Source organism: Tachyglossus aculeatus, chromosome 21 (genome assembly GCF_015852505.1).
Source record: "Tachyglossus aculeatus isolate mTacAcu1 chromosome 21, mTacAcu1.pri, whole genome shotgun sequence".
Classification (NCBI taxonomy): domain Eukaryota; kingdom Metazoa; phylum Chordata; class Mammalia; order Monotremata; family Tachyglossidae; genus Tachyglossus; species Tachyglossus aculeatus.
Genome location: NC_052086.1, coordinates 25,449,022 through 25,461,929, shown reverse-complemented (window position 1 = coordinate 25,461,929; position 12,908 = coordinate 25,449,022). Strand labels below are relative to the sequence as shown.

Here is a 12,908-nt window from a genome sequence, read left to right as displayed (position 1 = left end):
TTATTGAGCGCTTACCGTATGCAGAGCACTGTACTAAGCGCTTGGTAAGTACAAGTCGGCAACAAATAGAGACGGTCCCTACCCAACAGTGGGCTCACAGTCTAGAAGGGGGAGACAGACAGCAAAACAAAACATGTAGACAGGTGTCAAAATCATCAGAACAAATAGAATTAAAGCTATATACACATCGTTAGCAAAATAAATAGAATAGTAAATATGTAGAAGTAAAATGAATAGAGTAATAAATCTGTACAAATATATATACAAGTGCTGTGGGGAGGGAAGGAGGTAGGGTTGGGGGGATGGGGAGGAGGAGAAGAAAAAGGGGGCTCAGTCTGGAAAGGTCTCCTGGAGGAGGTGAGCTCTCAGTAGGGCTTTGAAGGGAGGAAGAGAGCTAGTTTGGCAGATGTGTGGAGGGAGGGCATTCCAGGCCTAGGGAAGGACGTGGGCCGGGGGTCGACGGCGGGACAGGTGAGAACAAAGGTCACTGAGGAGGTTAGCAGCAGCAGAGGAGCGGAGGGTGCGGGCTGTGCTGGAGAAGGAGATAAGGGAGGGGAGGTAGGAGAGGGTGAGGTGATGAAGAGCCTTGAAGCTGAGAGTAAGGAGTTTTTGCCTGATTCGTAGGTTGACAGGCAGCCACTGGAGATTTTTGAGGAGGGGAGTAACATGCCCAGAGCGTTTCTGCACAAAGATGATCCGGGCAGCAGAGTGAAGTATAGACTGAAGTGGGGAAAGACAGGAGATTGGGAGATCAGAGAGGAGGCTGATGCAGTAATCTAGTCAGGATAGGATGAGAGATTGAACCAGCAAGGTAGCAGTTTGGATGGAGAGGAAAGGGCGGATCTTGGCGATGTTGTGGAAATGAGACCGGCAGGTTTTGGTGACGGATTGGATGTGTGGGGTGAACAATAGAGCGGAGTCGTCGGTGACACCAAGGTTGCGGGCTTGTGAGACGGAAAGTATGGTAGTGCCGTCTACAGTGATGGGAAAGTCAGGGAGAGGGCAGGGTTTGGGAGGGAAGATAAGGAGTTCAGTCTTGGACATATTGAGTTTTAGATAGGGCAGACGTCGAGGTGGAGATGTCCTAAATGGCTTACTATGTGCAAAGCACTGTTCTAAGCGCTTGGGAAGATACAAGGTGATCAGATTGTCCCATGTGGGGCTCACAGTCTTCATCCCCCATTTTACAGATGAGGTAACTGAGGCACAGAGAAGTTACGTGACTTGCCCAAAGTCACACAGCTGACAATTGGCAGTCAGAATTTGAACCCATGACCTCTGACTCCCAAGCCTGTGCTCTTTCCATTGAGCCACGCTGCTTCTCTTTCCACTAGGTCACCCCTGAGTTGTGCTTCTGAAGGAGAATAGTCATACTGCAGGCTTCCCCTTCCCCAGAATTTTATAGAGCCAGGAAGGGAAGCTTTTAGTTCCGGAGGGAAGATCCAGTTGCCTGGGAAGTTTCCCCGGAGTGGCAGGTTTCTTGGAAGTTGTGAGAGCACAGGCTATATATAAGGTGGGATTCCTGCAGTAGAATGTGGGCCCTCAAGGCAGCAAAGCAAACCCTGCCTAGGGACTTAAAAGACCTCTTTATCCCCATAACCTGATACACCCTGCCCCACCCCACCCACCAGCCACACTTCAGGATGGTCTGTGTCTCCCACTTGCAAAGTGTTTCCAGCTTCTTGGAGGATGCTTAATCGTCTGGGAGTGCACAGTGCTGCTCCTGTCACCAGTATTTATAACCTCAGTTTTTCCAACCAACTCGGTTTTCAAATGCACCCAGATACGCAACAAAGCACCATCAAAGACAAGAAACCAGGAAAATGTATATGTGCACCTTCCCCCTCTCCCCGATACTCTCCCCTACCACTCTCTTCATCCCTCTCTCCTCTCATCCCTTTCTCTTCTCCCTTCCCTCTCCTTCTCTCTTTTCTCTCTCCCTCTTTTTCCCCTCTCCTCCCCCAAACCCTGTCTCAGACACACACCAGGCAAGATGGTCCCATCCTTAAAGATGCAGGTTTTTCAGTGGTTTAAGGGAAGAAACAGATGTTCAGTGCAGACTAACGGATGGTGCTCAGCCCTTTATGATATATGTGTGTGTGTGTGTGTGTGTGTGTGTGTGTGTGTGCGCGCGGGCGCGCGCACAGGGGGGTGGGGGCTGATGGTTGAATCAGAGGCTGCAGCTTTTCTTTGAGGAAGGGTGTTTATTTCTCAGAGGAGACTGCTGCAAAGTACATTTTGAACACTATTTACATCGCGTCCTGGAAACCAAGCAAATCTCTACTGGTTTAACAGGCTACAAATTTAATCTGGCTGAGGTTGTATTAAAGTAGCCTGTACATAGGTTATTTTGATTTGCACAAAACAGAGTGAAGCTGGACGTAGCTTTATTTTTGGAACCAGCTAGCCCTTTGGTTTTACGTGGTCGTTCACTGGGGTTGGGCTTGATGCAGGCATTCCCAGGAGCTGAAGGGAGGAAGAAGCAAGGATAATCAATCAATCAATCCATTAATTAATCAGCAGTATTTATTGAATACTTTCTGTGTGCACAGCACTATAACAAACACTTGTACAGTACAGTAGAGTTGATAGACACTATTCTTCCCCTCAAGGGGTTTACAGTCCAATGGGGGAGACAGACATTAACATAAATTCAGATGGGTAAAAGGCAAGATTGTAAGGATATGAACATAAGTAATGTGGGGCTGGGAGTATAGTGAATATCAAACTGCTTTAGGGGTACAGACCCCATTACTTAGGCAACACAGAAGAGAGGGGAAATGAGGGGTTAGTCAGGAAGGCCTCTTGGAAGAGATGAGATTTTTAGGAGGGCTTTGAAGGTGAGGAGAGTAATGGGCTGTTATGGATGAAGTCTGACCTCCCCAAAGTCACCTCTCCCCTTTCTCCATCCCCGCTGCTCTCAACCCTCTCTGCTACTCTCCCATCCTTCCCAGCAGTATCTTCAGATGAGATCTCCCTCCACTCAAGTGCTGCTCCATCCACCTGTTCTTCAGACCCTATTCCTTCTCATCTTATGAAATATCTCCCCCCCTTCCCTCTTCCACTCTTTAACTTCCATCTTCAACCACTCACTCTCACTGGTTTCTTCCCCTCTGCCTTCAAACATGCCCAAGTCTCCCCCATCCTAAAGTAACCCTCTCCTGACCCCACCTCCCCTTCTAGTTATCGCCCTATCTCCCTCCGACCCTTCCTTTCCAAACTCCTAGAACAAGTCGTCTACACCCGCTGCCTTGATTCCTCAATGCCAACTCTCTCCTTGATCCCCTCCAATCTGGCTTCCGTTCCCCTACACTCCACCGAAACTGCCCTCTCAAATGACCTCCTTGCCAAATCCAACAGCTTCTACTCTATCCTAATCCTCCTCAACCTCTCAGCTGCCTTCGACACTGTGGACCACCCCCTTCTCCTCAACACGCTATCCAACCTTGGCTTCACAGACTCCGTCCTCTCCTGGTTCTCTTATCTCTCTGGCCGTTCATTCTCAGTCTCCTTTGCAGGCTCCTCCTCTCCTTCCCATCCCCTTACTGTAGGGGATATGTACACAAGTGCTCTGGCACTGGGAGTAGGGAGAAGAACAAAAGGAGCAAGTTAGGGCCACACAGAAGGGAGTGGGAGAAGAGGAAAGTTGGGGGGAGGGGGCCTAGTCTGGGAAGGCCTCTTAGAGGAGGTGTGCCCTCAGTAAGGCTTTGAAGGAGGGAAGAGTAATTGTCTGTCAATAAATATGTATATGTATACTAAACATTTCCCAGCCCTCAAACTGAATTTCTAGGGGTCCCTCTTCCCTCTCTCCACTTCCCTGCAAGAAGTCTGAGCTGCTTGGAGCCCTCTCCAGGGAGGAGGGGTGAAGTCAGAGATGAAGCCATTTAGAGACACTCTCCTGGACAAGAAACAGCAGACTGGGAATGGCTAGAGTCAAGTGAGGAATGGAGAAGGGAAGCTTGCTGTTAATTAATCACTCAAGCAATGAATAGCATTTATTGAGTGCTCATTCTTGTCGACAGCACTTTATTGCATGCTTGGGAGAGCATTCATTCAGTCGTATTTATTGACTGCTTACTGTGTGCAGAGCACGGTACTAAGCACTTGGAAAAGGAAAGTACAGTTTGGCAACAGATAGAGACAATCCCTACCCAAGGTAGGGGCCAGGAGAATTTCCTTAGTTTGGCCATCTAAGGAAGGCAGTCTACCTCTCTGGAGGGGTGGAAGAGTATTCATTCATTCATTCATTCAGTCGTATTTATTGAGCCCTTACTGTGTGCAGAACACTGTATTTAGCATATGGAAAGTACAATTCAGGAATAAAGAGAGACAGTTCCTGCCCACACCAGGCTTACAGTCTAGAAAGGGGAAGACAGACATCAAAACAAGGAAGCAGGCCTTAATATAAATGCATAGAATTATAGATATGTGTATATATATATGTGTATATATATATATATATATATATATATATATGTATACAGAAGTGCTGTATGGAGTGGGAAGGAGGGGTAGAGCAAAGGGTGGGGTGACATGGGGGGGAGCTGATAAAAAGGGGGGGCTTAGTTTGGGAAGACCTCTTGGAGGAGGTGAGCCTTCAGTAGGGCTTTGAAGGGGGGAAGTGTGATTGGAAGATTTGAGGAGGGAGGGCATTCCAGGTCAGAGGTAGGAGGTGGGCCAGGGGTTGACGGTGGGAAAGGCAAGAACGAGGCACAGTGAGAAGGTTAACACCAGAGGAGCGGAGTGTGCGGGCTGGGATGTAGGAGAAAAAGGTGGTGAGGTAGGAGGGGGCAAGGTGATGGAGAGCTTTGAAGCCAATAGTGAGGAGTTTTTGCTTGATATGGAGGTTGATAGGCAACCACTGGAGATTTTGAGGAGGGGGATGACATGCCCAGAGCATTTTTGTAGAAAGATAATCTGGGCAGCAGAGTGAAGTATGGACTGAAGTGGGGAGAGACAGGAAGTTGGGAGGTCAGAAAGGAGGCTGATGCAGTAATCCAATTGGGATAGGATGGGTGACTGTACTAATGTGGTAGAGGTTTGGATGGAGAGGAAAGGGTGGATCTTGGCAATGTTGTGAAGGTGAGACTGGCAGGCTGTGGTGACGGATTGGATGTGTGTGGAGTAGGGAAGACAATGACGGTGGAGAGTACCCTGGGCCATCTGGAGAGATTAAGCCTGAACTCATGTGTGGGGAATGTATCTGCTAATTGTGTTGAACTCTTCCAAGCCCATAGTAAAGTGTTCTGCACATAGTAGCTGTTCAATAAATGCCATTAATTGATTGAAGGATTGATCGATAAAGCCCCCACCTCCACTCTCATTCCTGAGGATAACTGTGCTCGTGGGTATGTGAGTGGGTGTACGCTTCCAGGCTCGTGGGAAGAAGGGGCTAGGGTCTTCAGCTGCAGGATTGAAGTCCACTGCACCCGGGGGGAGGGCTTGGTGGGTTTCCCCAGCTGTTTTATAGTAAGAGGTAATCGGGGTGTGGGCCACTGCCGACTTTGTGCCCCCTCAGGCCTGTGGGTTTCTGGTTCTGCACATCGCATCTTGGCTAGCCAGTGTTTTCTCGTTGATCACTGCTGTTGGGAATGCAAGTTCCCAGGTAAAGGAAATAAAAGGCAGCTTAAATGGGTGAGGTTTTGACTGAAGGAAATTTGCTGTTTCTGAGAAGCAGCATGGCTTAATGGAAAAAAAACCAGGCCTGGGAATAAGAGGACCTGGGTTCTAATCCAAGCGCCACCACTTGTCGTACAGTGTGACCTTGAGCAAGTTGCTTCACTTCTCCGGGCCTCAGTTACCTCATCTGTAAAATGGGGATTAAGACTGTGGGCTTCATGTGGGACATGGACTCTGTCCAACCTGATTACCCTGTATCTACCCCAGAGCTTAATATAGTGCCTGGCACGTGGTAAGTGCTTACAAATACCATTAAAAAACCCCTCAGTTCCAGCTTAGTACCCTCTTTCCCCAGCCTCACGTTCTCTGACATGGCCAGAGAGTCTAGAAGGCTCTTTCCCCCTTTGTCCAGCTTTGTCCTTCAGTCCATCCCCCAATTCTAGATGGTCTTGCCGCATAGCAACTGGCCATGTCCCCATCCAGTGATTTCACATCCTGGAGCCTGCAATGGAAAGGAGCCCATAGAGGCTTGTCCAAACCCCTACACAGTGCTGATTAATCCATGAGTAGTGTGGCTGCACTCAATAGTATTTATTGAGCGCTTACCGTGTGTAGAGCATCATCATCATCAATCGTATTTATTGAGCGCTTACTATGTGCAGAGCACTGTACTAAGCGCTTGGGAAGTACAAATTGGCAACACATAGAGACAGTCCCTACCCAACAGTGGGCTCACAGTCTAAAAGGGGGAGAGCACTGCACTAAGTGCTTGGGAGAGTACAATACAACAATATTACAGACACATTCTCTGCCCCAAATGAGCTTACTGTCTAGAGGGGGAGACAGTAATATAAATAAATAAATTACAGGTATGTACATTAAGTACAGCAGTCAGGTGGCTTCATAAGCAGTCCTGAGGTGGAGCCCAGCCCTTGGATGAAGGCTGTCTCCTAAATTTCCCACCCTGCCTCCTCTATTCCTTATCCCCCCCACCCCCACCCCCAACACACTCCCAGCAACCCTTTCCCGATCCTGGAGACAAACAGTGGAGCCCTACTGGAGCGAGAAAACCTGCTGGAGTGAGAAAACCCCTCTGAGGGCTCTACACCCATTCCTCCTCTCCTCTTTCCTCCCTCAGCCTTCTCCCGAAGGACAGAGCAGGTATCCCCAGGCTTGCCAAAGCAGATTTACAGTCCAGGCTTTCTGACCACTGCCGAGGTGCCCCCTGGACAGTTCGTCTCCCTCAGCCCAACCCGCTCCGCAGTGACTTGGCAGAAACCTTCCAACGGGATGCATTCTCTTTTATCTGCACCAGCGTTTCCTTTCATCTGAATTTCTCAGCAGATGCACTTAGGACACTTGTACTGAGGGACTCAGAGTCCAGGTCAGAAGCTGTAGAGAGTGGGGAGTGAGGTTGAGTTTTTCTTTTTCGTGGTGCCTAACTGGCAGGAATTCCTTCTCTGCTGCAGGAAATTCATCATGTCACTTGTGAGGACAAAATAAAGGACACTGGAAAACTTCTGTCATTTAGTCTCTGCTGCATTCCTGCCGCTAGCTTCCAAGCTCCCATGCACCTAAACTGCTTCATGGGGCTTGGCTCTCACATTTCTTGCAAAGCAGTCCAGACCACACTGGGTAGCTGTCTGTCTTTTGAGGTCTGAATAACCTCTGGGAATGAAGGAACTTCAAATTTAGCCACCTCAAACTTGTCTCCACTCCCTTATTACCAATATTCCTTGAAGTAAAATGCAGAAAGAGGCCTGACCAGGAAGCCCTGCAGGGACCTTACACAATACGAACATTCTCCAGATTAAGAAAAGAATGAAAAAGAATATTCTAACCCCGTAGCAGGCATATAATATGAATAGGAACGGTTATAAGGTATTGTAGCTCCTCATTAAAAAAAGCTTTTTTGTGAATCTTCTCCCCTTTCCCTCACCCCCACCCTCTCCTTGCAAGGCGATTGTTTGGCTACCCAGGGAACTGTATCGAGATTTAATAGCTACAGTGCAGCTATATTGCATTTGGACTGATTCCATCCTTCTGTTGTAATAAACGGTCTCTGTGCACCGCCTCGCTCTTAAATTCTACCAGTGACGTCAAATAGTATCTAATAATGGAAAAAAGATTATGTTCTGTAAACTCAATTCTTTCAGTATTTCCTTCGAGTCATGGACTCTCTCCTCCTTATTCTAAGGCACCCTGTCACCTGCCTATTCAGGGCTTCAGCCCATTTGATTTAAGCTTTAATAATAATTCTTAGATATTCAAACCCTCCCACTTTCCCCTTCGAGCTTTGAGTTATAGAAGTCTTTTCCAAATGTATTATCCGCATCATCTAAATTGCCTTCCCCCTGCAGAGCTGTGGGGATTCAATGCTATTTGGCTTACTGGTGGGGAGTTGAAGACCGAGACAGGTGCCCTAGGGGCTCAAGGTCACCAGAGCCCTGACTCTGATTCCTAGCTGCTTTGTCTCTCCATAGGCTTGAGACTCTTGAGAGGGCTGTGGGCACTGTCCTGTTGTCTGGTTCTTGTTTGTTTTTTTTTTATTAAGTGCATACTTTGTGCCAGGCATTGTGCTAAGTGCTGGGGTAAATACAGGCAAATCAGGTTGGACACAGTCCCTGTCCCACATGGGGCTCAGTCTTAACCCCCATCTTATAGATGAGGTAACTGAGGTGCAGAGAAGTGAAGTAACTTGCCCAAGGTCACACAGCAGAAAAGTGGCAGAGCCGGAATTAGAACCCAGGTCTTTCTGGCTCCCAGGCCCGGGCTCGCTAGGCCACGCTGCTTCCCTATTCTCCAGCACCCACATCTTCCTTCAGCTTTAGAGGATGAATTTCACTTGGTGCCAAATGGGGCACTGGCTTTGCCACCTGGTCCTAGGCCCCTTTGGGATGAGGACACCCCAGCCAGTCCTACTCCAGCCCTGTAGTTGGCTTAATACCAGGCTCCTGAGAGTGACCTTGGGTAGCTCACTCCCCCTGAACTGACCCATGGCTCTCAGTCCTGACTCCGGTCGGTTGGCAGGATGTCCTGGAGGAGGAGGAGGTCGTGACCCTGCAGAGGGCCGGGAGTCTTGAGCATTTGCCCCGGGATCCCCTAAGAAGAGAGTCAGGGCTTCAGAGTTGGTCATCTTGTGCTTTCACGGAAGTCTCCAGGGGTCACTTCCTGCTATGACAGACTCCCTAGCTCTGCATTGCAGCGCTTGGAATTCTTGCTCAGAAAGCTCTTGAGGTCAGTCAATCAATCAATCAATCAATCGTATTTATTGAGCGCTTCCTGTGTGCAGAGCGCTTGGGAAGTACAAGTTGGCAACATATAGAGACAGTCCCTACCCAACAGTGGGCTCACAGTCTAAAAGGGGGAGGCAGAGAACAAAACCAAACATACTAACAAAATAAAATACATAGAATAGATATGTACAGGTAAAACAAATAAATAAATAAATATGTACAAACATATACATATGTACAGGTGCTGTGGGGAAGGGAAGGAGGTAAGATGGGGGGATGGAGAGGGGGAGGAGGGGGAGAGGAAGGAAGTGGCTCAGTCTGGGAAGGCCATTACTCGCTTCAAACAGAACCACTAAACATATGTTGGCTTTTGCTGTTGACAAGTAGGCAATCTAATCATTGCGACTTATTGAGCTTTAGCAGTGGTCAGAACACTAGACTAAATCCTTGAGAAAGTATTATTATTATGGTATTTGTTAAGCGCTTATTACGTGTCAAGTACTGTTCTAAGCGTTTGGGTGGATACAAGTTAATTCGGTTGGCCATAGTCTCTGTCCCATATGGGGCTCACAATCTACGGAAGAGAGAGAAGGATTTAATCCTCATTTTACAGTTGGGGGAACTGAGGCCCAGAGAAGTTAAGTGACTTGTCCAAGGTCACACAGCAAGCATTTGGCAGGGCCAGGATTAAGCCATGCTGCTTCAAGTACAAGACAGTACACTAAAATAGAATTGGTAGAACCAATCCCCGTCCATAAGGAGCTTGCAGTCTACAGGAGGAGGCAGATAGTGGAAATACATTTCACAACAGGGACAAGTATTTGTACACAAGCATTAATGCTCATCAGGAGGGCTTCGGCTTCAAGGCTGTCCATCACCTCACCCCGTCCTACCTCACCTCCCTTCTCTCCTTCTCCAGCCCAGCCCGCACCCTCCGCTCTTCTGCCGCTGATCTCCTCACTGTGCCTCGTTCTCGCCTGTCCCGCCGTCAACCCCCGGCCCACGTCATCCCCCTGGCCTGGAATGCCCTCCCTCCGCACATCCGCCAAGCTAGCTCTCTTCCTCCCTTCAAAGCCCTACTGAGAGCTCACCTCCTCCAGGAGGCCTTCCTGGACTGAGCGCCCTCCTTCCTCTCCCCCTCCTCCCCCTCCCTATCCCCCCTGCCTTACCTCCTTCCCCTCCCCCCAGCCCCTGTATATATGCATATATGTTTGCACATATTTATTACTCTATTTATTTATCTGTTTTATTTGTACACATTTATTCTATTTATTTTATTTTGTTAATATGTTTTGTTTTGTTATCTGTCTCCCCCTTCTAGACTGTGAGCCTGCTGTTGGGTAGGGACCATCTCTATATGGTGCCAACTTGTGCTTCCCAAGCACTTAGTACAGTGCTCTGCACACAGTAAGTGCTCAATAAATACGATTGAATGAATGAAGAAGGGGAAGCAGTGTGGCTTAGTGGATAGCGTACTTGCCAGGGAGTCAGAAGGAGAGTCAGAAGGACCTGGGTTCTAAGCCCAGCTCTGCCACGTGTCTGCCGTGTGACCTTGGGCAAGTCATTTCTCTGGGCCTCAGTTACCTCATCTGTAAAATGGGGATTTATTCATTCAGTCAGTCATATTTATTGAGTGCTTGTGTTACCTTAGTTTGTAACCCAAATCCTTTTCTCCACCCAACTTTCCACTAAGCCATGCTGTTTCTCTGATGGGAAAGAGCCTGGGCTTGGGAGTCAGAGGTCATGGGTTTGAATCCCAGCTCCACCACTTGTCAGCTGTGTGACTTTGGGCAAGTCACTTCACTTCTCTGGGCCTCAGTTATGTCATCTGGAAAATGGGGATTAAGACTGTGAGCCCCATGTGGGACAGCCTGATCACCTTGTATCCTCCCCAGCGCTTAGAACAGTGCTTTGCACATAGTAAGTGCCTAACAAATGCCATCATGATTATTATTATTTATTTGTTATCACAGTTGATAATAGCATCATCCTCCCATCTCTGGAGCCTGCAATCATAGCATTATCCTTGACCCTCTATTTCTTCTAGACTGTAAGCCTGTTGTGGGTAGGGTTTGTCTCTATTGCTGAATTGTACTTTCCAAGTGCTTAGTACAGTGCTCTGCACACAGTAAGCGCTCAATAAATACAATTGAATGAATGAACGATTGAATCATGTGCACAGCACTGTACTAAGCACTTGGAAAGTACAATATAGCAATAAAGAGAGATAATCCCTGCCCAAAGTGGTCTGACAGTCTAGATTAAGACCGTGAGCCCCATGAGGGACAGGGACTGTGTCCAATCTGATTAACTTGTGTCTACCCCAGTGCTTAAAACGGTGCTTGATGCAGAGTAAGCACTTAACAAGGACTATAATTATTATTATTAGAAGGATGGGGCCCCTAGAGGACTGCCCCAATGACCCATAGTTGGGGTGTCTCGTCCCTTCTCTTGGCAAGGCAGTCAGCCAATCACATGTACTTTGTGATTATGTACAGAGCACCGTACTTAGCGCTTGGGAGAGTACAATATAACAGACACATTCCCTGCACACAACGAGCAAGTACATTCATAGGCAATACCTGAGGCTTTGCCCCGCAAGGGCAAGACTAAGAAGGATTAGAGCCAGCCAAAGTCATTGGCCCTCATTTAAGGGGATGGCATTAAGGTGGCTATCAGAGCAATCTATGAGCACACTTGCAGAGCATGGTTGTATTTATTGAGCAATTACTGTATGCAGCACACTGCACTAAGCGCTTGGGAAAGTAATCTATTGTATTGTACTCCCTCAAGGACATAGTATAGTGCTGTGCCCACAGTAAGGACCCAGTAAATACTATTGATTAATGGATTGATTTGAGTCGGGTGGAGTGCCTGGGGTTGATCTGGAGATTTTTCATCTGAGAATCCCAGGTGGTGAGGCCCCAGGGCCGTTGGAGGGCACTGGCTTCGAAAGCTTGATTCCAAGTGTGTTCCTTTCAGTCTAAGAGGCACCGAGAGCTGTTCCCATGGACGATCTTAATATATAATCCTGTCTAACCCATCACGACTCCAGCCGGGAAGAAGATGAAATGTGTGTCTGTCTCTGTCACGCACCTAAGCAGTTGAAACTGGAGTAATAAGATTGTCTGAGCCTTCAGAGGGCCCATAGAAAGGGGTGTGTGGAGGGGAGGGAAGGGCATGCTGACATAAAGAGGTTTCTTTTCCTCCAGGGGTTTGGCAAAACAGCCCTCCTCCAAACACCCTTGTGGAGTTTGGAGGGGGAGGAAGGGGTTTGGTGACAGATGAGGGGGAAGGGGGAAGAGGTCTGCACCTGTGGAGAGGTCCATCCTCATTCTGCCTGCTCTCCCCTGCCTTCCATCATAAGGAGCAGAGGCTCGCCAAACAGATCCAAAGATCAGTCGTGGATGTGACAGAGAGAGCTTGTGGCAACACAGCTGGGAATAAAGCAATAAAGGGACATTTTTATAGCTGTGCCCGTCTAATGGATTTGTACTCCAGCTTCAAATTCAGTTGAAAAGCAGGAAAGCCGAGAGAGGTGTCTGGAAACTTTAATGCCGTCAGTACCGCTCCACCATCCCTCCCCTTCTGCTCTGGCTTAGCTATCAACCCCCTGATGCCTCGGCGCCTCTAGTTTTCTTGTTCACTTTTCTCTCCCAGGTGTGTGTTCTGGCACTGGGACGCTTCTGATGCACCTCCTTTTCTAAAGGGCCGCCAGTCCCTTGAGGCAGTGCGATGGTCTCATGGGCCAGCCATGCAGGAGGCAAGCCCCCTTTCCTCCCCTGGCCCCTTCCTCCTGGAATCTGCTAAGTGAGAGAGAGGAGGGAGCTGTCTCCCTGCCATTCGCATCCTGGCTCCTCGCCTTATTGTTCTCAGGGGGAGTTCCCTCCAGCCAGGTGTCCTTCCACATAGTCTGCCAGGCTCAATCATCCTGCCCAACCCCCTGCCCTTCCTATCCACAAGGCACTAGGTTGTTTGCTCAGGTTCTATAGTCACCATTCAGCCTGCCTCAAGAGTTAGGGGTGAGTAAAAACTCCATATATGGGAGTCATT

General features: G+C 48.5%; 1 protein-coding gene across 1 annotated transcript in view; it reads left to right on the top strand.

The window, feature by feature from the left end:
- Positions 1-12,908, top strand: part of PITPNM2 (phosphatidylinositol transfer protein membrane associated 2) — a 130,645-nt gene that overhangs the window by 16,762 nt on the left and 100,975 nt on the right. The gene's annotated exons all lie outside the window — the stretch shown is intronic.